Raw genomic sequence first — 27,135 nt, 5'->3', positions numbered from 1 at the left:
TTAGGGTGTATTCACACCAGGAAAGTCCGCTAGTTCACTTGCTTTGGTCCGGACCAAATACAATGATGATTTTTTTTTTGTTTAGTGCAGTTCGCTTTCACACTGCCCTTTTTTGCAAGTGAACCAGAAATTGTAAACAAAACCACACGTGCGCTAAGGTCATTCATTCATTGGACAAAAATTCTCAAGCAGGGAAAACAGGAAGTGCAAAAACAGGCTAATCATGGAGATCTTTCATAGTGCAATTTTTATTCTTTTAATGATTTGGTGTTATCAGATACTAACGCAATATGAAGAAACTTATGAGCATCATATGAGACAATGTCATACGATGTTGTAATTACGACTTGCCGAAAATAAAATCTACAGATATAAAATACTTAAAGCATATCACAATGTTAGTTTAAACATTTAACCTATATAAATGTGCACTATTAGGTGCATATCCAATCGTTTGTGCAGAGAGTGGAAGCTGAAGCGCGCTTCAGGACATCAGTGGAAACAAATTAAATATGCCGTCATTTTTGCTCACAAAGGTAAGAATAATACATCGTTCGGAACTGTAAAGGGTCTTTTTTTATTTGTGTACACTCACAATATCAAGAAAACGTTGTGCTTTTGTAAAATAAAGAAAACAAATAGGATGCACTTGCCGTCTCGGTCCTGAGCAGGAGGGCTTCACAAAAATGCACCAAAACTCAGCGAATATTTTCCTTACAGACTTGATGAATATATCTATAGAAAGCTTTAAATGACTACAAAACGAAATAATTCAAATTCAAATCCAAATCAAAAACTCTTATTATTATGTAATCCGTAAAGATGCAATTCTTTCTAAAGGCGCGTCCAATGATGAGATGGCGAGTCAGGATCATCAACTTCATCTTTGCGACACTGACACATAAAACACTAGTTTATTAATAAATAATTAAATATCTCCTAACATAGTCATGGTAATTTTTGTGGCAAGCTTTAGCCTATTTAGCGCGCTCACGTCACGTTGCTGTGCGCCATGCTCACGAAACCTCATCATTTGCATGTGTTTTTAAGCATTGTGGTTTAAAAACAAGTTATTTAAGCCATTGAAAATAACATCAACTATATGCGCGAGCTGTCTGTTTCTGAGCGTGATTTCTGCAATTGGGTCGGATCATATTCACACCTTAAACGAACCATACCAGAGTTCGTTTGGAAGTGGACCGAGACCACCTCTTCAGCTGGGTCTCGGTACGGTTGTTTGGTCCGCACCAGAATGTGATTGCTGTATTCACACCTGCCAAAAAGGTCCGCACCAAGAGGGGAAACGAACTTGAGTTCGATTCAATCGAACCAAACATGACAGGTGTGAATACAACCTTAAACATTGCTACACTACTGACAATAGACAATGGGCCTTATTTACCAACATTTCTCTGAAATTTCACTAATATGACCATATCTTAGGACAGAAAAAGACAAAATGTAGTAGTCATCAGAATTTGTTGCACTCCCAAAAGGTTTTGCACTAAGTTTTTTATAGACTTAATACTTAAAATAAGTATAAAAAAATACCACCACCAAATACATATGGAAAGTCCCTTTGGATCACATGAGAGACTTCTTCTAAATCTACAGTGTGGCTAACAGTAGTGTTATTCATGATCCACTTTAATCACTGAAGGGATTTCTTATAGAAGATGGCCTCTAAAGAGCCCACAGGCACATTAAAAATAAACAAGTACAATAAAGGACGATAAGATAAAGGGACGCTTTGGAAAGATGAACCAACCACCCCAAGAGGGATGGAGGCGGATCATTTACAATGCAGAGTAGTTTTTCAGTCCTCTGTGTCCACACTTGCAGAATATCATTCAAACACACAAGATGCAACCATTCAAAGATATAGTAATTATGCATGCTGCAAAGAATAAGTACCCAAAGGAAAAAAAAACATCACAAATGATCTTTAATATTTCAATTTCTCCTAAACAATAAATGGAGACTTTTTGTCAACATCTCCTGTTTCTCATGTCTCATCTACACTCTAAAAAATGCTGGATTGTTTCAACCCAACTTTGGGTCAAATATGGACTAACCCAACCGTTGGGTTACATTTTTACATAAAATTTTTAACCCAAAAGTTGGGTTAGTCCATATTTGACCCAAAGTTGGGTTGAAACAACCCAGCATTTTTTAGAGTGTAGAGTTTCTGATTTGCTGTGCTTAGATTTGTCAAGATATCAAAGTCTGCAATCGCAAGACAATGACATTTCTTATCAAATTTCAGGTCATCAGTGTTATGCTGTAATATTTATATAGCTCTATATAGACTTATTTACCTCTAAAACATATATGAGCAACCACTGAGCAATAACATCTGGGAATAAGGATAAGGTTAGGAACAGAATGTTTAAAAGATCAAGACACAAACTAAGAAATCCATAAAGCGGTGTAGATTCTCTTTGTAGCAATCTTGTTTTTCTCTACTGCGATTGATCTGTGGTCAGTGTTTCGGGCACAGAGACCTCAACAGATCAATTTCTATTTGAAATTGTAGGGTGTTTATGACTACATTTAAACACAGAACAAATGTATCCCAAGTCCAAAAGCTACCATCCAAACCCTAATAAAGAAGTCAGCCAGGGTTCAATCAATATTTTACATGAATTACATTAATAAGTGCTTCACCATATGATGTATTATATTATTGTTTTATGAATTATGAATTTATAACAATCCATTATCACTGATAGTTTTTCTTACACATTTATCGGTAGTTCTGGCCCTAAATGCCATGCTTAACCAGTGCAAAACATTGATTATTGAAGATTGTCCTGTGATAACACTAATGGGGGCATTTGACTTGTTTGTGGTGTTTGTTCAATCAGTACATGTTCAATAATGCTTTGCGAGGATCATTGTCTGATTTGCATTTGACCTCTGAGGGAACGGACACTGGTGACTGGATCTGTTCACGGTGTTGAATTTTTCTAGCATAAAACAACATATATTATACATTTTCTGCTTGAATTAATTAGAAAAAACTATAACTAGTATATTTTTTTGTTTATATATACCCATTTTGGGCTTTGTAGGAATTTTTTGGGCGCAAATAGGAGCACAAATGTTGTTCTTTGGCGTGATGCCTGAGGTGTATTTTATTGATATCTGCTGACTTAAGCATACATAAATCGCTTCAAAAAACAACATATTTCAAAGGGACTTTATGTGCACTTTCAAAGCTTCTCAAAACATAGTTTCTTAAAATTTCTCACATCCAACTTGATGTTTTTGTAGCTTTTGTAGCGTTTGTCTACCACACCCTCATGAATCGCTGTTGCCCTTTATCAAAACACTTCATATCCTCTTTCATCTTCACTCTGACACCAGATAGATTTTCCTCTCTACAAAATTTCGCAGACGTTTCTCTCAATCCTCAGCTTTGTAGCTTCTTACAACCTACACTATGATGACATGAAACAGTACAGAATATGCTCCCTTTGAGACCATCATCAAAGTTGTGATCTCACAAGATTCTTATGTTAGGTTTTGAACAATTTGTGCAGAAAAATATAGATGTATTAATCTTCTGTGTCAATATGGACAAAACTTCAAAATGTAGGCACATGAACTTTCATTACATTTCAGATACATCTGATGGTCTGGCACGGTACTCTGGAGGAAATTAAACTAAATAAGACTCGCTTGTAACCTGACATTCAGTGCTGACAACCATTCACAACAAAGATGGCTGTCAAACTTTGCCCACTTTTTCCTCTGTCTATCACATGATCCCTAAGGGAATTAGGACTGCTAGACAGCATTCAGTATGTGTGTCTGTCTACTGACTGAATGACTGTCTTAAAAACATCTTTCATCGCTCCTTGGTTTTAACTAGGGCTGTCAAATTATAATCAAATTAACTGCACAATATGCAGTTTAATTAATCACAATTAATTGCATATATCAATGTTTGGATAACACTTTACAATAAGGCCCAATTAGATAACACTAACAATGAACACCACATTTGTTACATAATTTATTAATCCTTGTTTTTAATCCTAGTTAATAAAATGGTTCACAGTTCATTTTAGCACAGGCCCATAATATTAATAGATACAATTTAGCATCACCGGATGTAAGGAGTGGAAACAGATTTATTTAACTAGAAAACTAAAGAAAAGAGTTGATTTTGGTAAATCTACTTTGGTAAAGTAGGCCAGATAGCAGGTGGGAAGTGTTGAATTTGAACTCTCAAAAATGTCATCGCTGATGTTAGGAAAATCCTTTATTATGGAATGTACATCAAAGGGGGCATGATTATTTGTATTAATTGTAAATCAAATTGCACTAAATAAATGTGTTAAATCGACAGCCATAGTTTTAATTGCGATCTACACCAAAGGTCAGAGACAGCATTAAAGAAATGGAGGTTTTTCTATCTTAAACAAAAACTCATGCTGTGCATAAACCAGTGCTTGTGCTGTATGGATTAGGGCTGTGCGATTAATCGAAATCGCATCGCAATCGCGATTTGAGACGTTGCGGTTTGCTAATCGCAAAGCCTGCGATGTGGACGCGATATTACCATAGACTGTATAAGATATTACTCTGAGCATATGCATGACTGCCAGCCTTGAGTGGCAGCCTTACAGACCATGCATGTTCGCTATTCCCAATTCAGAAGAGCGCACACACAGCCTGTGTCTCTGAATGCTTCTCATACTCGCTCCTCTGCCGCGTCTCACGGAGGAGCCGTTTAAACTTGCCGCACACACGCAGCCTGTCTCATAATGCTCGGTTATACTCGCGCGCGGCTCCGCACCGCAAGTCTCCACGAGCGCATGTGGCAATATGGACGAGGCTTGACGCACGCGCGCAACCTGTGTCAACTCGCGCCTTGCTCCGCGTTTAAAACAAGTGTAAATTCAGTCTAACTGCTTTGATAATTTCACTTGGATGAAATGACACATTCAGCACATTTTCCACCTGTTCTTAAAATCCCAAATACTTAAAAATGCATGACTGCCAGCCTTGAGTGGCAGCCTTACAGACCAATAGAGTGAGCGCACCTCCGTTCTCCCCAATCAGCACTGCTCTAGCCAACTGCGTAAACGCCCACCATTTAAAAAAAAATAAAAAAGCGGGAGAGAGAGATAGCTTGTGATTATGGCGTCTACAGGGTCAGATCGATAGTTAGGCAAATTAATACTAAAGATAAACGTATGTAATATGAGATTACTTCGGCTTCAAAATGACAGACACCAAGCAAAAAAGATAACTTTAATTTGCTCAGTAATTAAGTAAATTCTGTAAAAGTAGTAATACCATTATAATATTCCCTGCTGAAAAAAATAAAAATAAAATAAAAAATAGAACCCCTCCCAAAACACAATAGAACATTTTATGGATTTAAGGGTTATAATTGTAATTATATTGGCTTTAATGTAAACTATAATGGTGTCTACTGGTATTTGATGGATTATATTGGTGATATGTAATCTGGCAGATGGGAACCAATAGAACAACAGTAATTCCTATTGTTTGATGGATTCTATTGGTGGGATGTAAACTGGCAGATGGGAAACAATAGAACAGTAATTCCTATTGGAATAATGCCCAAAACACACTACAAAAAGGAATTTTGTAATTGTTTTAATGGAAACCATAAGAATTTCTGTGATGGTTTCTATTATTTTTTTTGTTTTGTTTTTTCAGCAGGGTACTGATACCCATACTGTGCTGCACACTATTGACAATATTAAGCTGAAGCTTGACTTTGCAAAATTAAAATCGCAATTAGATATTTTCCCCAAATCGCACAGCCCTAGTATGGATATATTTTACAAGTACACAGTCTAATTGAGCTGAGCAAACCTAGAACTAAATCCAAATTGGAAATTAGCACCACCATCCCTAGAAGCGTGAGACACAATCCAGCAATGAGGCGATATTTCATCCAATAATAGTTCAGCATCTGGCCTGAGCTCTGTCGCAATTGGCTGCTGGACCAAAGCAGATGTACTCGCAGCCCCAGATACACACAGTAGCTAGGTTCCATGGCATTCTGGGTAAATGGAGATAAACAGTGTGATGATGTCTGGTGTGGTGGGCTGACACAGCACTTTGAAGCTAACAGCAGGGGAGCTGTCAACATATTAGTCCTCCCACATCCCAGCAAGAAACACACCAACACAGAGAAACATCCCTCTGAGCGCACTTCTACCTGCCAGACAGTCAAATACACAAACACCGTCACACAGAAATGTCACTATGCCGGTTTAATTTTTTGTTTTTTTTGCAATTTTGTTTAATTAGCAGTGTCTGCTAAGCTAAATCTCCTTCTTACTATTGCTTAGTGGGTTTTTCAAATCCCTAACACTAAATATGAAACTTTGCCACATGACTTGTCCTGCAATGTTTGTGCTACGAATATGAATTATATCTCAAATCGTGCAGCCTAATGAGTATAGGTTTTCATTTACTGTGAAAACAAACTAGTGAGTCTTGCTTGAAAGATCATAAAATATATGGGGGAAAAAACCTACAGAATGGATTTGCCCTGAAGGAGGATTCCAAGCCATGTCAAAGGACAGACTATGAAAAAGACACTTTTGACTTAGGCTAGTAAGACACCACCTAGCAATCACCCAGAACAGCCTAGTAGCAACCACCTAGAAACTACAGAGAACATCTTAGCAACCACCCAGAATACCCCAGCAACCACCTAGAAACCAAAGAGAACACCCAATCAACTACATAGAAACCAAGAACACCTAGCAACCACATAAAAACCACCCAGAACACCCTAGCAACCACCTAGAAACTACAGAGAACATCCTAGCAACCACCCAGAAGCCACTGAGAAAACAATGGCAACTACCTAGAAAACACAAAGAACACCAAGCAACCACCAGAACACTAAGCAACCACCTAGTAACAACACAGAGGACCCTAGCAACCACCCAGAACACCATAGCAATCACCAACAAACCATCCAGAACACCCTAACAACCACCCATAATATCCTAGAAACCAAAGAGAATACGCTGTCAACTACCTAGAAACCAAGAACACCAGGCAACCACCTAAAAACCACCCAGAACATCCTAGCAACCAGCTAGAAACTACATAGAACATCCTAGCAACCATCCAAAACACCCTAGCAACTACCTAGAAACCACACCGAACACCCCAGCTACCACCCTAGAAGCCACTGAGAACACAATGGCAACTACCTAGAAACCACAAAGAACACCAAGCAACCACAAGGGCTGCATTTCCCAAAAGCATCGTAAGCTTAAGTTGATCATAGCTCCATTGGTTTCAGCTTACGATGGTTTTGGGAAACGCAGCCCAGAACAGTAACCACCTATGACAATGCAGAAGACCCTAGCAACCACCCAGAACACCATATCAATCAACAAAAAACATTGAGAACACCCTAGCAACCACCCAGAAACCGAAGAGTACACCCAATCAACTACATAGAAACCAAGAACACCTAGCAACCACCAGAAAACCACCCAGAACATCCTAGCAGCAACCACCTAGAAACCAAAGAGAACACCCAATCAACTACCTAGAAACCAAGAACACCAGACAACCACATAAAAACCACCCAGAACACCCTAGCAACCACCTAGCAACCAATAAGAACAGTCAACCAACTACCTAAAAACCAAAAACACCAAGCAACCACCAGAAAACCACCCAGAACACCCTAGAAACCACCGTAAAACCACCCAGAACAACCTAGCAACCACCTAAAAACCACCCAGAACAACCTAGCAACCACCTAGAAACCAAAGAGAACACCCAATCAACTACATAGAAACCAAGAACACCCAGCAACCACCATAAAACCACCCAGAATATCCTAGCAACCACCTAGAAACCAAAGAGAACACCCAATCAACTACATAGAAACCAAGAACACCCAGCAACCACCATAAAACCACCCAGAATATCCTAGCAACCACCTAGAAACCAAAGAGAACACCCAATCAACTACATAGAAACCAAGAACACCAAGCAACCACCTAAAAACCACCCAGAACACCCTAGCAACCACCTAGCAACCAATAAGAACAGCCAATCAACTACCTAGAAACCAAGAACACCAAGCAACCACCTAAAAACCACCCAGAACACCCTAGCAACCACCTAGCAACCAATAAGAACAGCCAATCAACTACCTAGAAACCAAGAACACCAAGCAACCACCTAAAAACCACCCAGAACACCCTAGCAACCAAAGAGAACACCCAATCAACCTAGAAACCAAGAACACCAAGCAACTACCTAGCAACCACCCAGAACACCCTAGTAACCACATGATAACATGCAAAGAACTATTCAGAACACTTTAGCAACCGCAATAAAGTCCAAACTAAACTGAAACTGACACTGGTAACCATCCACTGTAGTGGTGAGATTTACATGAACAACACCACTCAAAAATGTGAATTTATTCATTTTCAAAATGGTACATTGAGAATTTGCTATTAGCACTATGGTCTTTAATTAAATCCACTCATTTTCCATACAGATTTTTTAAAATGAAATACATCGATTTTAAGTCTTTTGGAAACCCTGAAGTAAGCATTTCAACATTTGGCCGAACATACCGTTTACTAGACCAACGTCTCGTTATTAATGTCTCCAGGGAAAGCATGCGTCTGGACCTGCTGTACTGTGTCAAAGGGTTAACTGGTCCTGCAAAAGGCAATAAACCCTTAATGACCTGTTGGCGTTTACACGCTCACCCCCATAACAGACATTTAAAGGGTTAAAACCCCAAGGGCAAATCTCATTATGCGAGTTTACCACCTCTTATGAATGATTCATATTTTATGATAATGAGCTATGAATAGAAAAACCGAAAGCATTTGGTGTTGCTCTCAGGGCATATAAATATATGCAGTAGATTATCAGTGATATCTTGTCCCCCGTGGGCTGAAATATGCCAGTCCAGGAGGCGATTTCGGACTGTAAAAGAAACCGAAGAGAGAAAAAAAAGTGTCTGTTTCTGGATGAGAACGATTAAGAAGGAATCATTTGAACACTGGCAGCTACATTTCTATGGCTTTTAACCCAGTGGGAGATATTACTTCCTTTCCTGAAATTAGTAGTGTTTTATTATTAGATTCTTCTACTAATGACTTAATATAATCTATTTATACCTAATATGTACTTACATAATCTGTTTAGCCATGGAACAACATAACATAATATCAAATGAAACATAATTATGTGCAAGACTAAATAAATATGGCTCACTTGATACTGTAAAAACATTAATCCTTGAAAAGTTGATTAATAAATACAATCAGCTAGCGCTATGCAAACAAGAGACAACAACTAATAATGAATGTGTCTCAACTTGTCAGACTTATCGTAATTACGATATGACAACACAGAAAATCTACTCTGGGCTGTTTAAATTCTCATCATTGGTTTCTATGGCTACATTCATAATGCCAAAATGAATCCATGTGATGTTTTTTTTTTGATAACAGGAAAATGTCATTGCTACATTAATTCACCTTTATGGTCTTTTAAAATATTTAAGAACAAGTCAGTATCATCTATCAGCTATAAAAATATATAAAAATACTGAAAGATTAGCTATAATAAAATTACATCTTAGGGTATTTTACTACATTGTTGAGGCTGGTGCCATTTGTTCTTTTTAGATAATGTCACGATAGTCAAGGGTGAAAAAATCAGATTTTACAATGTGTAATTATGAGTTTGGTGGTTTTTAATACAATTTAGTAAGTAACTGTACTCTTCTAACCTTGCCATGTTTTTATATACTCAGTGGATACTCTAATTTTGTTACACGTTACATGTTCTTACTATTATAATAACAATAAATTATGAATAATTACATGCAAGTAACCCAAAGCCTAACCCTAATCCTAACCATATATGTAGTTAATTAATATTACTCAGAACTTAAATGTATAATTACACTGTAAAAAGGACACCTTAAAATAAAGTGCAACCCATAATTTACTATATAGAAAGTACATGAAACATGAATAACAAGGGCACTGTAAAATAAAGTGTTACCCAATTTTTCAACAAGCACTTACACTTCCTGAATCTTCAGAGCAACAGCATCACTCAAGAGCAGACGCAGAAGGTACAAGTGAGTGTATCGCAGGAAAGGCCGCACTCATTACAGCTTGCTAATTTTACCTCTTGACACACACTCTTGACATGCTGACAATAGCAGGAGCGGAGGCTGCCGAAGGAAGGATGTGTTGTGGTGTATTTCGTGCATTGTGAGGGGCTTCCTAACGCTCTACGCTAAGAAGCCGAAGGACGCAGCTGCAGAAATAAGAGTGTGTGTGCTGAAAAAGACGAGGGCACTGAGGAGTAAGCACTAAAGATCAATAAAACAAACAGAAAAAAGTAGTGTTGTATTGTAGTAAGTACTGTAGAGGTGAAAACCGTTTAAAGTTTACAAAACCAAGTGCGTTTGTGTCATCTCATCTATTATAATACTCTATCCTCCTGTAACCCAAAGCTAATGCAATACTGTAAAACATCACAATATATGTGTGCATGTCACTGTCCCCGACGCCAGTCGTGACCTTTCCCTGTACAAACAGTGGTAGATACATTATGGTCATGACATTTCAATGTAGAGCAGACTGGGCAACTTTATTAGATAACAGCACTGGACACTACAGCCACGGCAGCTGCTGAATCAGGTCCTCAGGGGATGGGGTAAAATTTACTCCTGCGAGACGTAATAAAAGGGCACATGTGATTCATATCGGTGCTGTGTGTGTGTGTGTGTGTGTGTGTGTGTGTGTGTAGAGAGAGAGACAGGTAACTGCTTGTGTCATTGAGAAGTTTATGAACAGTTGTTATTTAGGGGGATGATTAAAGCTATAGGGCTGGATCCGTGGGGAGTTTCAGCTCTGCGACTGATCATAGTGTTTAGTCAGCTATAACAGAGCATTTAGAGAGGGGATTTTTTTTAAAGAGTGAGACACATAAGCAAAGCTGGTGATCTAAAGGATGTGCAATTTCTCTATCAGACTCTCATAAAATTCTATTTAATATATATATATATATATATATATTATTTTTGAACGAACTTTGGTTTATGCTCACCAAAGTGGCATTTATTTCAAATCAAATCAAATTAAAAATACAAAAATAAAATCTATCTATCTAAGTTTGGGGTAAATAAGAATTTTTTTTTTTTTTGAAAGATGTCTCTTATGCTCACAAAGGCTTAATTTATTTGATGCAGTAAAAATAGTAATATTATGAAATATTATTAGAATGCAAACACTGTAAATGTTTTTACTGTCACTTTTGATCCGTTTAATGCAACCTTGTGAATAATGAAGTATTAATTAAAAAAAACAAATACTGACCCCAAACTTTTAAATAGTTTATTGAAACTAACTAAACTGTGATGTCCAAAGGCCAAACCCAACACTTGTCTGCCAGAAAGTCAATGACTTTTGCCAGCAAATATTATTTTCTGCAAATGATTAACATAAATGTGATTATTTTAACAATAGCCAGAAGGAATGGACTGTGATTGACAGCAAAAAAAAAAAAAAAGCAGGAGGAAATTTCCTAACTAAATTAAACAGAATACATTGACGCTGACTACACTGACTAAAAACAAATTAGTTCACTTCAAAATGAAATAAAATTAAAGTGAATTAAAAACAGATTCCGTAATTAACTGAAACCTCCTTAGAGCTTCAGCTCTGGGATTCTAATTAACAGATAAAGGTTCAGTCGGTGCGCTCATTTCAGAAGAACAACTTTCTGTATTGTTTGTAGCAAGCCTTGCTGGTTAACGCACATTAACCCCAACATAACACTCAAATTGCCATCCTCAACAAGACATAAATCACGAGCAGTGTCTGTCCTGCCTTAAAATCCCAAAGCAAACCCTTAATGATCATTTCATTCTTTGTCATTTGGCTAAATGATGAAAGAAAGAAAAAATCTAAACCCAGGACATGAGGGTCCACACCCTCATTATGACATCATCACGTCTGGATCCTAAAACAAAGCAACACTTTAAAGACTGTGTGGGCCCTGATTTGTGTCTTCTACCCTGACTGCTGTTATTAAACAGCTTTAGTGTGGATTAATGTCAAATCCACAGCATCAATCTGACACCTCCGCCAGATGCTTATCTCACGAATAATGAAGCAATCAACACGATCACTCAGCCCGTTAATTATCCGATGCTAGCCTGGTCACTGGGGATGCTCTATAGCAAAATGTATGGTGGGGGAGTGGGTATGTTTATGTGTTTTCATGTGTATGCATACAGGCTTCAATGAAGACAGCCGTATAATTACACAAAGGACGGAGGGCTCTGGCAAGCCCCCATCAGTCACAGATGAATTAATGAATAGGTAAACAGTGACAGAGCATGGAGTGGCACGCTACGTTAACGTAGCTTTAGCTCACGCGTGATCACACCATAGAATCACGGTTTATTAATGGGATTGAACTAACCAAAGATACTACCAGTGTGGAAGCCACAGGGATTATAATATCAACAATGTAGCATCAGGCTTAATACACTTAATAGCCCCAAGAGATAGCTGTCTTTAACTGTTTTAAATTGGAGGAAATATTTGCTATATAAAAATGTAACAATGTAATGTTTGAACAGTCCATTATACAGTTTATTAGCCATAATACAAAATAATTGCTTTTTGCACGTTTTGTGGCACTTTCAAAGGGAAATGCTCCAAAATGGTGTTTAGTGTTATCCAAAGCAGGTGAATGTGAATTGTTGTAAGTATCGATAATGCGGCAATTCTGAAACCTGACCTTAAACCTCACCAATAGTGTTAACAATAGTCAATTAAAACACATCTGCTGATGCAACCATGCCATTTTAGCTTGTTTCTACAAGCCTTTAAGCTCTTTTATCATGACTTGCGTTTCAAAAGATTTGTAACCTAGTGCTCCTCATTGCAAGTGCAGTGCTGTACCAGGTGAGCTACCAAGCAAGTTTACTATTTCAGAATAGCAATACATATGAAGCTGTCTGATGCAAATAAAAAAAGTATCAGTTGCAAAAATGATTTAAAGTTATAACATAATATTGTGCAAGGAACCATGCGAAATTAAGTCTTTATGAACTGATAATCTGTTATTTTTAATTTTTTTATGGTGCCACTAGTGTTTATTTCATGCAGAAACTGCAGTATGTATTTACATAGCTGCAACTTTAATAATTAGAATGTTTTTCACCAAAACAAATCTTCAGTTATTACTTTTGCTGGGAAATTTCTAAAGTGAATTACAGCCTATTACATGGAGGAAGAATGTGTTGTCCGATATGACAGATTGCAGCAGAGTGGGGCGAGCAGAGCGAAATCAGCCAGAGAAAAACTCTGCCAGACAGAATGAATGTCAATGGCTTTGCTCTGCTCTGTTTATGGCTGGTCTAGTTAAATGTCAAAAGCTTTACCCTAGAGAGCCTGTCCTCTCTCCAGACTGGTACTAAATTTGTAGGCACCTCACTTTCGCTCTCTCTGTTTTATAACCGATGTTTCACATCCCATCCAATTTCTGAGATTCTCAGTATATATATCTACCCTGTTATCTCTTAAGTCTTAAGTGCTTTAGTTTCAAATAAGCTCCAAACATGACAACCATGAAGTATACATTCATGCAAAAATGATTTAAAGTTATAACATAATATTGTGCAAGGAACCATGCGAAATTAAGTCTTTATGAACTGATAATCTGTTATTTTTAATTTTTTTATGGTGCCACTAGTGTTTATTTCATGCAGAAACTGCAGTATGTATTTACATAGCTGCAACTTTAATAATTAGAATGTTTTTCACCAAAACAAATCTTCAGTTATTACTTTTGCTGGGAAATTTCTAAAGTGAATTACAGCCTATTACATGGAGGAAGAATGTGTTGTCCGATATGACAGATTGCAGCAGAGTGGGGCGAGCAGAGCGAAATCAGCCAGAGAAAAACTCTGCCAGACAGAATGAATGTCAATGGCTTTGCTCTGCTCTGTTTATGGCTGGTCTAGTTAAATGTCAAAAGCTTTACCCTAGAGAGCCTGTCCTCTCTCCAGACTGGTACTAAATTTGTAGGCACCTCACTTTCGCTCTCTCTGTTTTATAACCGATGTTTCACATCCCATCCAATTTCTGAGATTCTCAGTATATATCTACCCTGTTATCTCTTAAGTCTTAAGTGCTTTAGTTTCAAATAAGCTCCAAACATGACAACCATGAAGCTATTATACATTCATTTCTCAGTTTCATATAATCCATCTTAGAAACATTGCCAAGTTACGAAACATGTTACCTGTTTCTGATGCAGAAAAGCTAGTTCATGCATTCATGACCTCTAGACTGGACTATTGTAATGCACTGCTAGGTGGTTGTCCTGCATCTTCAATAAACATGCCTAGGATTTACACAAGCTTCAGTTTGGATCCAGAACACCTGAGAAGAGATGATGCCAACCCCTCAGAGGACCTCAGATGATGCCAACCCTGAAACAACATACAGAACTACCACATTTTGCTATAAGTTTGATTGCATCATATAATAATTGCTGTTAATAGTGTTCATCGTCTGTTTGATTACGTCTTTAATTGATTCTTCCATACATTAACTGACAGTCACCACTGATAAGCTACCACTAAATATTGTAGAAACTTAATTTATATAAAAAGTTGCTTTGCAATGATTTGTATCGTGAAAAGCGTTGTACAAATAAAATCGAACTGAATTGAACTGAATATACATTTTTCTTTTTCAGGGTACTTGCATGGTTATGGAAATTAAATGTAAGATATTTTAAGACTTTTAAAGTTAATACAAAGAATCCAGTTTTAAATTTTCTTCTATATGATGAAGAGCGGGACATTTTTAGCTAGTTTACATTTATTAGACTAGCTAAAGTTGAGCTTACAGAAATGGTTTTGAGAGATTCATACAGGCACAGAGCTCAATAACTAAATGTGAACTTTTAAAAAATGTCTTGACAGTCAAATTCAGCACATTAGCAACAAATGACTCAAGTCCACCTAAAATAAACATTGATTCAGCCGTTTGTGGCCCTTATTGATGGTCCCTCATCTGCAGTGTATTGGCACTGACAAAGCAAATTCTGCAAACGTTTTAAGCTGTTTTATGACACTTCCCAAACCAAAAGGAAATGCTAAGTCATCTCTTTTCTTTTGAGGGTGTCACCATTCAAGAGAGCAGAGGCGTTAGCATAGGCTGAGCTCCAAAACGCCTGACGAAATGTATGAACCGAGGGAAACGTAACAAGGGAAATGTAGCCTACACTCATATTTATAATTCATGTAACAGAAAGAACCTGAGGTACTTCAAACAAGATCTTTGAACATGGATCCCAAGGCTCAATGAAAGCATTAGTTGCATACTTGTGTAAAGTTGTGAAACACTGAAAAACATTTGAGCGCCAATCATGAATCAGTGTGAAACAGTGTGTGACTCCCCAACCAAAGCCGGTCAAACACTGTCATCTGCACCTCTCGGTTTTAATAGCACTATGAAATAATATATATGTGTACTGATTCAAAACAGCTGTGATTCAAACCACTGAAAATCCAGCATGCTTTAAAGCTCATCATAAGTGCTTCACTGTATCCATGGTGATGCAGTTAGTACAGACAGATCTGCTCACACAGGAACGTACACAGTTTCTCATTGCCGGTGTGGAAGTGTTATTTATTATAGTCAGTAGCCCTGCATATGGAAATTCATTTTCTCACCTGACGTTCCTCTCGCTATCTTATTCAATATTAATGTCATCCCACATTACCAGCCAGGTTTAACGTATCGGATAAAGAGAATGAAAAACTGTGAAGGATGAGAAGAGAGAAAGAGAGAACAAGCAAATGGGAACAAAAGAAAAATGAATAAATAAAATGTCAAAACGGAACTGATTTTAGAGGAAAATAGAGTAGTGTAGAGCAGTTAAAGATTTGAGCTGGTTACTTAAAGATTGTAGGTTTAAATTCTTGTTTTGTGGATGGTTGCCAGAGTGCTGTGGGTTGTGGTTTTTAGCATGTTATGCATTTTTTTGGCCTGTTTAATCAAAAAACAAAATAAAATAAAAGAGTAACACACCAAAGTGTAATATTGAGGAGTTATGAGTTTGTTCAAATCACTAAACAATAGTATGAGTATAATGTAATACTAATAGTAATAATATAGTGATAATGATGTCTTATAAAGCACCACTAATAAGAATATAATAATAATAGTGGATAGCACACAAAACAGAATTAGAATTTCATAAACCTTTACCCTTTAGGTCTCACACATAAACAACAGGAACATATGCTTTTGACATAACTCAAAAATAAGCCCCGACTCCGAGAGGTTGTATGACTTGATTAGATCTTCTCTTTGCGCAAGCTGCAAAACACCAGCACACTGACATAAAACAAATCTTCTATCTCAAGCAAGCTCTCATTTATAGCAGGAGTCAGATATGGAATAAATCACAGTTTGCAGTGAGATTGCACTAAAAGAGATTTGGGACGCAAATCCAAAGGTGTCAAAACTAAATCTCAAGACAAAAATATCTGCACTGAGACAAAACCACAGATTTATTGTAGGTTGTTTACACCTTGCATTTACTAAAATGAGGTTGTCTGGATATGAGTTTTATAGCAGGTCATGTACGATTGAAATAAAACTGATATATGTGATTTCATTTTAAATGTATAATTAAGGTATGTAGTAATTAAGGTCACCTTACCTGATGTTGCATTCTGAAAGGACTAAATAATAAAAAAACGTGCACAGGTAGAAAAAAAAACCATATTTAGCTTTAGTTATGGTATTCGGCAGAGGTCAAAATATTTTGACCTTTGATATGAGGGTTTGTTGATTACTGACTACCTAGGAAAGTGTGACAAAAGAGAAATAAAAAAACAAAGACAGGAAGACCGCTTGAAAGGGGACCTGTGATGACCTGTAATTTGAACCTAGTGTTTGGACTAGTTTACCCGACACCAATGTAAATGGATCTTTCTCTTTTCCTTGCTTGTCTCTTCCTTCCTTATCTGTTAGCTAAAATAAACATTTAAGATCAAGATGTTCAAAACCATGTCCAACATGAATTCATTTTTTTGCTTTTGCTACATAACAGCTAGAGTGAACACTAGGGTCAGTCTCAGATGAGTTTACTAACCATCAGATGCATAATGTGCACAAAAAAAGGCTGAAATCACCAGCTCCAATCTGATTGGCTGGCTTCGAGGCAGTTATTAGCAAGTATGCTGGATGTGCACAAATAACATGTGGTATCATGTATCTCCAATTTATCTGCCCTTAAATATCACGCAAAAACAAACCAAACAGTGGCTGGTGTTGCCATGTTTACATGTTCTAGAACAGAATGCAAACTTCTGGCTCTTCCAAAATAATAAAAAATTGACCTAATAAAACAAGATCCCATTAAGCCAGTTTTATGAAAACAGATTTCTGAAAGCTTAAGCCACAAATTACAGTAGCGGAGCATTTCTGTACAAGCAAACCCCCCACTGCTCGGCAAATGAGATTCATTTAATCAGAGGTACATCAGAACTAGCTTTTCTGTCTTTGACATTAAACTCTAGATCTAACAAGACAAAATGATCAAAAAGTCTAATGTGTTCAATGATGCTTGTTATTTGGAGGAAGCAGAATTTGCAAAGATGGAGGACAGAGAGAACAATGTTTGTTTTTTCTTAAAGTACTTAATGTGAGCGTCCAATTTAATGGTCTCTTAATAGGCTTAAGTTAGTGATCAAGTTGGTGTTGATACTTGAAATAAAGTCTTAATACAAAGCCCTTAAGAGCATATTAGGATCTGTTTTAAGAATTTAAAGAGCCCTGATTACTCCAAACTAATTTTCTTTAAAAGAAATTAATACATTTTTGTTTTTTCAGCAAGGGTGCATTAAACTGATCAAAAGTCACAGTAAAAACATTCATAATATTACAAAAGATTTTTGTCAAAAAAAACTTTCTAATAAACAATCCTGAAAAAATGTCACCGTTTCCACATAATATTAAGCAGCTCAACTGTTTTCAACATTGATAATAATAAGATTTTGTGAGATTCAACCATGAAGAAAAACATTTTAGTGAAAACCACTGATGTACTTCACTAGAAATCTTCACAACCATTACAAATAACCAAAATCTGCAAAACAACAAATTTCTTTGTTCAATTTAATTGAATTGTTTTATTTACAACTAAAATGAAAGATAATTGGAATAGAAACACGCTAGCTATGATATCACTGAGGAATTGTCAAGCTTAATAGCACCTTCACCAACAAGACATGATTTCAGGCCATTTTAGTAGCAATTTCTAAGGTAGCTTGTTAGCAAGGGGTCTGACCTGTTTATAATTAAGTCCATATATAATCCTGTAGCTTGGGTGGACCTTGCTGGGTTTGGTCACTTCTAAAGGTCTAATCAGTGCTAGACACCTGCCAGAATCATATGACTGCTCTGGGTGGGCTACTAAGCAACAGGAGGTAAAGGCGGGATGTCCTCCCCCCTTTCCAGTCAGAGTAAATCCTATTAGCCCTGTTCATCTGGCCCACATAACTACAATGCTAAAGAATCCTGGGTACAAACTTGCATGTTTCTCTCGGATCATCTGTGTTTTTTTATTATTCCCTTTAAGATTCAAAAATCAATCAATCAATTTTCTGGTTTAATTTGCCGTTATTAAGAGGCACTTTGCATTCGTTTTTAATGGGTCTTATGAAGTTTAATGTTTAATTGAAGTCTATTTATTTCAGCACTTTGAAGATGATGCTGAAGGAACATTTGTCGTATGGTATATTACAGGAGAATCTGCATAGGAGGTTTCGCAAGTGATTTGAATTCTTCTTCAGAGCATAAAATCTCCTTTAGAGGGATTTTAAAATCTTATATTAGGTGAGGGAGCAAGAAAATTAAACAGAGTCAATCCTGGGGATCAAGACTCAAGACAAGAAAACCTTCAGGGTGGATTTTTGTCAAGTATAGCCTATGCTGAACAAACCTCAAGATTGGAATATCATAGCCAGGTCATTAAAAATGCATGTTTAAAAAATGACAAAAAGCATGCCGAAAATGTTCCAGACACTGTTCCTAATGACTATATTGATTCATTTATTTGAATTAGACATTGGAAATTATCATTTTGCATCTGTCTTTAGTGGCTCTAAAAAGGTATTTAAGCATTTTGGGCAGCCAAGTCACAGTTAAACATGCATGAATGTTGTTGCACCAAAAATATATAAATGATACAAAATATTAGCTGAACCAAATGGATGAAATGGAAATCTCAGAACTAACTTCTGATTCAGTTTTTTTTTTTTTTGTTGCAATAAACATCTGGTGTCAAACTGATTTTTAGCAGAATAGTATAGGTCAACTCACACTGCACCAACAAGCAGCAATGGACATGTTTGTTGGGTTTTGTCAGATCAGTGTGATAACCTGTCATTGATCAGCACTTGCTTTCACCAAATGAACATTTGTTGGGTCTTGGAATGTCTAAGAAGTGACATACTGTAATCTTAAGACTGTTGGTGTTGTTTTGCATCTGTCAGTGCAGTGTGGCTTTATGAAATCAGATCCCCTCAAGTTTACACTGTTCATCACATTGGGAACATCTGACAACTAGAAAGTGTCCATTTTAGTCTTAACCCAACACTTTATTTTAAGGTGACGTTGTTACAGTGTAAGTACACAAATAAGCAGCGAGTAATATTATTAATTACATGCATTTAATATAGGGTTAAGTTTGGGTTTAGGGTTAGTTGCTTGCAAATATGCATAATTTACTGTTATTACTATAGTAAGTGCATGCAATGTGTAATTACGTCAACTTAAAACAACAAAAACAAACAAAAAATGTTTTGCTTGAAAAGTGTGGTTGTGGTATATTTCTTGAAAATAAATGCTGTTTTTATATTTTGTTATACAATGCAAAGATTTGTACATTTTAAGTCCAAATACTTTTCGAAGCCACTACAAGCATTATTGTAGTGGGTACATTTCATACTGATGAATAGAACCACCATGCTCATTATTACACTATTAAATCCTTGTTTGAAGTGGCTGTTCAGTCTGGAATAAGCAGTGCCAAATAAAGCTGAGGACTTTTGATCAGAGGCAAGCCAAGCAACTCACTCTGACAGCCTGAAGCCATCAACTGATAAAACCCTTGCTTGTAAAGCCAAACAGAAGCTACATGACTTTAAAAAAGGGACAGTCCAGAACACTCTTTTGCGTTAGCTTCTTAGTATAATTGGAAACATGAAAATATCTATATGTGTCCGAAGGTGCGGCGTATCAGGATCAGGAAACAGCATCCAAAGCAGTCATGGAATTCCAGGAATTCCCCCTACACACTTCACGCTCCATCAGTCCTCTCCCTCCTCCCGCTCCCCCTTTCCCTCTTATCTTCCTCATCCATCCCTAGCGCACGCTCTAATCGCCGTAATGGCTGTATCCATGGCTGTCCTGTCCCCCGCTGCCCTTCCTGCCAACGGGGACACGGGAAGACCTGTTGTCGCTTTCAGCACTGCCCTGTGGGTAATTTAAGACACCTGCTATGTCAGTACATCGAGAAATTCAAGTAGGCAGACGCTACTTTGTGCATTCTAAACAGTGTTCAATATTTCAGAGTATCAAACTCACCTGAGATACTAGAGTTGCAAAGCAGTTCGAGACACTGTCACAAATTAGGTTAAATGAATAGTTTACCTAGACGTATAAGTTCTGGAATCATTTATTTACCCTCATGTTATTACAAATCATTTTGAGTTTTTTTCTAATGTAGAACACAAAAGGAGACGTTTGGTAAAATGTTCAAGCTGCTCTTTTTTTTTCGTACAATGAATAGGGACCATGGCTGGCAAGCTCCAAAACAATTATCCCATTTTACTTGTGTGCTATATTTAAAGCCGTCTTGAAGCCATCCGAAAAAAAGAAGTGTGCTTAATTGAAAGTGCATTTGTAGTGTTATAGTACTTTTTTTTTTTTAATTCTGTATTTGCATTTAATATTAAGTAAATAAAAGGCCACTTAAAAACAGTATCATGACTGTTTCTTAATGCGCTTACTATAAGTAGTACATGTAAACAGTGCACTTCATAATTCCATAATTAAAAGTTTTACATTGTTTATTTTTTATTTCTTTATTTGTATTAAAGAAGTATACAGTTATTTTGATGTGTTGACTGACATACTCAAGTACATGTAAAGTACTTGATTATAATTTTATTTTAGTGTTATTCTGTATTACATTTAAAGGTAATATATTTTAAAAGTACTAACTTGCAACTTCCATCATTACAAATGCATAATTACAAATATATTAAATACATGACATACAAGTTTCAATAGAAATGACATTAAAGCATATTTTAGTTTACACCATATTTCTAAGATTCTGAATTAAGAAATTACATAAAGACGTACTTAAGTCTTACTTAATTGGGTCAAAATCACTAATGTTTAGCTAACTGCATTTAATCTAAATTTAAAATAGAATGCATTATTTAATTGCATAATTTAATTTAATTTGATTAACATGCAGTGAAGTGCCTGAAAACATTACATTCAGTTTGCACTTAAGTATTTTCTTAAAAATTCTATTATTTGCGTTATAAGTAATCTTTTACAAGTATACCCTAGTAAAAAAGTAATATATTTAAAATACATTTATTTCATACTAAGTATAGTTCAAATTTATTAACATATTTACTGACATATCGCTCGAGACGTACTGATATAAAAATTATAATTCAACTTTATTTGGAGTACTACTTGTACACAATGCATATTTCTTATTATTAAGCCTAAAACGTGTTTTAATGTAATTATTGATGAGGATTGTATGATCTTTGAATAATTTTGGTCTTTAAATGCAAAATATTTAAAGTATACTTGCAATAGTTCCACTTTAGCACAATCAAATATACTTCAGTATGTCTATAGTTGCACTTCAGCACTACTTATTAAAGTGCATTAAGTACATAATTAGTTGTTCCAATTTAGCAGACTTCAAGTAAACCAGTTTAGTATACCAAAAGTACAGTTGCAGGGTATTTTTATTAAGTACATAAATATGTAAATGTATTTGTAGTATACTTAGCATGAAAAAAATGTATTTCAAATATATTTATTTTTCACTAGTGTAATAAAGTGTGTTGTTTTGCAGAAGCGAATTGACAGAATTTTATATTCTGGGTAAACTATCCCATTAAAAACTGAATTGAATTGTTCCTTGAAATGGAGAACTTTACCGTCTCATTCCATTTGCTATTCCTGTTAATGTTCAGCTCGACTAACCGAAACTGAACTTCTCAGGCTGATAGAATCTTCAGTGTCTTACAGGAAATAGGAGGAAATGTCCAACATCAGACAGTGACGGACATCTCAACTACCCCTTTATAACCTCATTTACCGAAGCTCAGAAACATCCACCTCTATTCTGTTCTGGCTTCGAAGAAACACATTTCTGAAGCCACTAATGTAATGTGGCATTAGTAGGCGAGCATGTCACTGAACACTGGTTGTTTTTCTTCCGTTGCGCCTGTGTGTCAGGTTTTTCCTGTCTATGAGCATGGAAGTGCTGAGTTCATTCACAACACATACCGTACTCGAGATCTAGAGTACTTAGACATGAGACACATTCTATACCACACTGTGCCATTCTCCCATGGGTCATATGGGATTGTAATTGAAACTGGGAATGGTTAAAAGAGGAAGAGAGAGAAAAGAGAATGGAAACATTGTCTTTTCTTTCTGGATACTCTCTGATAAGATTGTAAGGCTTCCTGCTTGGCCTTGAATTTTTTCCAGATGTTGATTGTTTTTAATTGGGATGGTGTGTTTTCCTTTTTTGCGTAACTCTATAAGATTGCAGGAAGCCTGGTGGCAGATTGCTATGACGATAAGTGTTCCATTGACACATGAATGATGTTTGGTGTGAGCAGAGGTGACACCACAGGACAGTTGATACGCTGTTGTCCTGGTCTGGTTACTGTCACTCTGAAATGACCCCGATTCAAGAGGATAATGGAGGATCATCCATAATCACCCCCAAAAACAAGAGATTAAAATGGCTTCTTTGAAAATATATAATAAAAATATATTTAAATTTATTTATACAAAGATAATCTATGTAAATTATAAAACTACCATTGAAATGTTTGGGGTCAGTATTTTTATTTTTTTTTGAATATTTTGATAAAAGTCTCTTATACTCATCAATTATAGTAAGTAATATGTGACCCTGGACCACAAAACCAGTCATAAGTAGCACGGGTATATTTGTAGCAATAGCCAACAGTACATGTATGGGTCAAAAATTATCGATTTTTCTTTTATGCCAAAAATCATTAGGATATTAAGTAAATATTATGTTCATTTAGATATTTGGTAAATTTCCAACCGTAAATATTTTACTTTATTATACTTTAACCGTAAAAAAAAACTTAATTTTTTATTTGTAATATGCATTGCTAAGAAATTCATTTGGACAACTTTAAAGGCAATTTTCTCAATATTTAGATTTTTTTGCACCCTCAGATTCCAGATTTTCAAATAGTTGTATCTCGGCCAAATCTTGCCCACACCCCCAAAACAAAATCAAGACTTTGTAAAAGAGCATAATAGGACCCCTTTAATATCGTTATCGAAGGTGTACCGTTTTATCGCCCAGGCCTAAAAGAACTTTATTTGACCCTCTAACTCTAGTACTTTCTATTCTATTTTAATTTTACTTTATATTTATCTTCTTTTTTTTATTTAAATTTTTTTTTTTTTTTTATTCTATTTTTTCTATTCTATCTATCTTTCTTTGTGTGTGTGTGTGTGCATAATATACATTTTTCGAAATTGAGATTTATGCATCATCTGAAAGATGAATAAATAAGCTTTCCATTGATTTATGGTTTGTTTGGATAGGATACTATTTGGTCGAGATACAACTATTTGAAAATCTGGAATCTGAGGGTGCAAAAAAATCTAAATATTGAGAAAATCACCTTTAAAGTTGTCCAAATGAAGTTCTTAGCAATGCATATTACTAATCAAAAATTAGGTTTTAATATATTTACAGTAGGAAATTTACAAAATATCTTCATGGAACATGATCTTTACTTAATATCCTAATGATTTTTGGCATAAAAGAAAAATCTGTAATTTTGACCCATACAATGTATTTTTGGCTATTACTACAAATATACCCCAGCGACTTAAGACTGGTTTTGTGGTCCCGGGTCACATATATAGTAAATGAATTAAATATATTTAATATAATGAAAATAACATAAATAATACCATATAATTAAATTTCTGTAAGCAAAATTCAAGAAAGTAAAGTGATTTTCTTAACACAAAAGAAGAAAAAATGGCTTTTTACCCTTGTCTGTAACCAACGAAATCCCATACAAACTAAAAAATAAACAGGCCTGTCTTTTTTCACAGACACTTAGGTAATTTTTAAAGAATGCCATGTTTAGAGAAAAACGATCACAGATAACGATGCTGCCCTGCAGCAAGTTAACCAATGGATGGTAAAAGGTGACGCCCTTTGCCCCCAATGAATCAAAAGGTCATCTTCCACTTTTCACAAGACACTCACTGCTTAGCAGCCCCATACCAGGTAACCCTTTCTGAACAAGTTGTCAGCAACATATGTCAGTGTCTCGCCACTTGACCCGAGACCCTGCTCCCTCTCCCTCCCCATTGGACAAACCAGTGGGGAATTGTCCTGTAGAACAAAGCCTATAGTTGGGGGTGCTCTATTAAGACTTTGACTAACATTCCATTCTCAGTACTCTCTGGCGACCAACTTTTAATGACCCTGTACTTCTAAACGTTTACTGTTTTGTGGGTCCACCAACAAACATAAAAAAGGAACGTTCAGTGCTCACAAATGAAGCATCTTTATGGAGAGAACCCCTTCTAACGGCCTCAAGCTTTAAGAGAGTTGCCTCATTATTTAGAATTGAATATTAATGAATGAGACCCAGCGTAAAGGAAACATTCAATCTGTTCTGTAGCCTTTCTACAGGCGTTCCTGTAGAACATGGTCAATGCCGAGATCAAAGGTTGGATTCCCAGGGAAAACACGTCACAGAGTAGATAAGATTCATACACTAGCTTAAATTCAATTAATTTAGGATTAATTTAAATGGTTATGATGATCACATTAATATATTTAAAGGGGTCAAATGATGTTGCTAAAAAGAACATTATTTTGTGTATTTGGTGTAATGAAATGTGTTTATGCAGTTTAAGGTTCAAAAAACACATTTTCCACATACTGTACTATTATTGTTTCTCCTCTATGCCCCGCCTTTCTGAAACGCGTCGATTTTTACAAAGCTCATCGTTCTGAATAGCGAGGTGTGCTCTGATTGGCCAGCTATCCAGTGCGTTGTGATTGACCGAATGCCTCAAGCGTGTGACGGTAATGTTACGCCCCTACCATACTGCGATGCAGTGTCCCGGAGCGACGAGACAAAACCAATAAAACCCATTATAAATGAGGCATTTGTTCCATTCAGTGGGGACATAATTACGGATTATAATGACTTATACTGTCTTTTTACGCGTTGCATCGCACCGCATAAACATAAAACCATGTCTGCATTTGTGATCGGAGAAATGACAAACAATAAGTGCTACTCTACACTGCTCAAAACTCGCGTTTGAATCGTCAGTGGCAAATCCTTTAAATATGAAAGCGTACTTACAGTCTGTGAGTCAGAACAGCCGGCATTGTAGTCTACTCTTCCAGGATCAGGAAACAGTCCTCCATAAAATGCGCTGCACACATCTGAATATTTGGGTTGAACTGTTCTGGAACAGCTTAACCACTGATTTCTAGTCGTGTTCTCTTTTGGAAGGCCAAACAAAGTATTTTCGCTTTCGCAACGAAACACACAGGGTCATCACAACATGGCGGTGGCAGTAACAATAAAGTTACGCCTTCTGTCTTTGCGTGAACATTTGGGCGGCGTTATGCAAATCTTCCCACATCGTGACGTAGACATGTGGGGGCGTGTTTAAAGGCTTAAATTTTATAAAGAATATCTCTTTGGGTTTGAGACTTTAGTCTTTGCAATTTTAGGGATCTTATCTATTCACGAACAGCTTGTAACACTCCAAAGAGAAAGGAAACCTTGAAATCGCATCATATGACCCCTTTAATGTAAGCTAGGCCTATATGTTCCTAAACCACTGACGTACCTGAGAGACTTTTTTCATGCCACCAAACTGAAAAGAAGAAAGAAGTGGATTCTGAATCTAGGATGTTTGAAGCTCTGTAAGATCTGGAATGGAAATCGACCATTATTGTTTATATAACCAATATTGCTCTTAACAAAATGGCTGATAAGTGATGCAGAATCGATCACTTTTTTTCTGACATATTTACTGACATATTACTTCATTCTGACATAGCATTAGACTACAACAGTAAAACCTAAAATGCATTATTATTAAAGATAATAACAAACAAAAATAATAATATAAAAAATTATGCCATTTTTTAACGTTTGTTTTGGACTGTTGTTGAGCTTAAAATTCATTTCTCACTTGAGAATGAAAAGTTGCTTGGTTAAAGTTTGAGTAATTTATGCAAACAATAGGCTACATAAGTTTCATGGAGAGTTTATTTATCTGCAGAAATGTGAAACCGTTTATCAGTTTATTTCTAGTCGCTATCTATTGCTCAATGTGTGAAACTAAATCAAAATGTACCACCCTACCATGTTTTTCCCCAAATCACTGTCTGTGTGCAGGTGTAGCCATGCGAGTTACCAAGGCAAATATTCCAGAGGAAGGGTGAGAAAAGCTCTGATGTCTCTTACCTTATAATAATATGATGGAAAAGGATCAAAGACGCCAGTAGAATAACATGATGTTTATCTGCGTTAAATCCTCAGAATCCTGACGAGACACAATCAATGATCGTTCACGGCTGGTAATACCGTTAAGCGTCCCCAACTCTCCTTCAGCGGCAGCTCACAATAAATAAAGGCTGATACCCCGAGAGAGAGAGAGAGAGAGAGAGAGGAGCGAGAGAGAAAGAGAGAGAGAGAGCGAGAGAGAGAGAGTG

General features: G+C 36.4%; 1 protein-coding gene across 4 annotated transcripts in view; it reads right to left on the bottom strand.

The window, feature by feature from the left end:
• Positions 1 to 27,135, bottom strand: part of LOC107748299 (transmembrane protein 108-like) — an 81,781-nt gene that overhangs the window by 52,733 nt on the left and 1,913 nt on the right. Inside the window, exon 2 of one of the 4 annotated variants that reach the window (XM_016563039.1) lies at positions 26,888 to 27,028. The exons of 1 other annotated variant lie outside the window; for it this stretch is intronic. The gene's annotated coding sequence lies outside the window, so the exon portion shown is untranslated. Of the gene's footprint in view, positions 1 to 26,887; positions 27,041 to 27,135 lie in introns of those variants that run through there. 2 more of the 4 variants (XM_016563040.1, XM_016563037.1) reach the window with 2 other exon arrangements.

Source organism: Sinocyclocheilus rhinocerous, unplaced genomic scaffold, assembly GCF_001515625.1.
Source record: "Sinocyclocheilus rhinocerous isolate Xijiao unplaced genomic scaffold, SAMN03320098_v1.1 scaffold1762, whole genome shotgun sequence".
NCBI lineage: Eukaryota > Metazoa > Chordata > Actinopteri > Cypriniformes > Cyprinidae > Sinocyclocheilus > Sinocyclocheilus rhinocerous.
The sequence above is the reverse complement of the archived record's forward strand: the minus strand, read 5'-3'. Positions and strand labels throughout refer to the sequence as shown.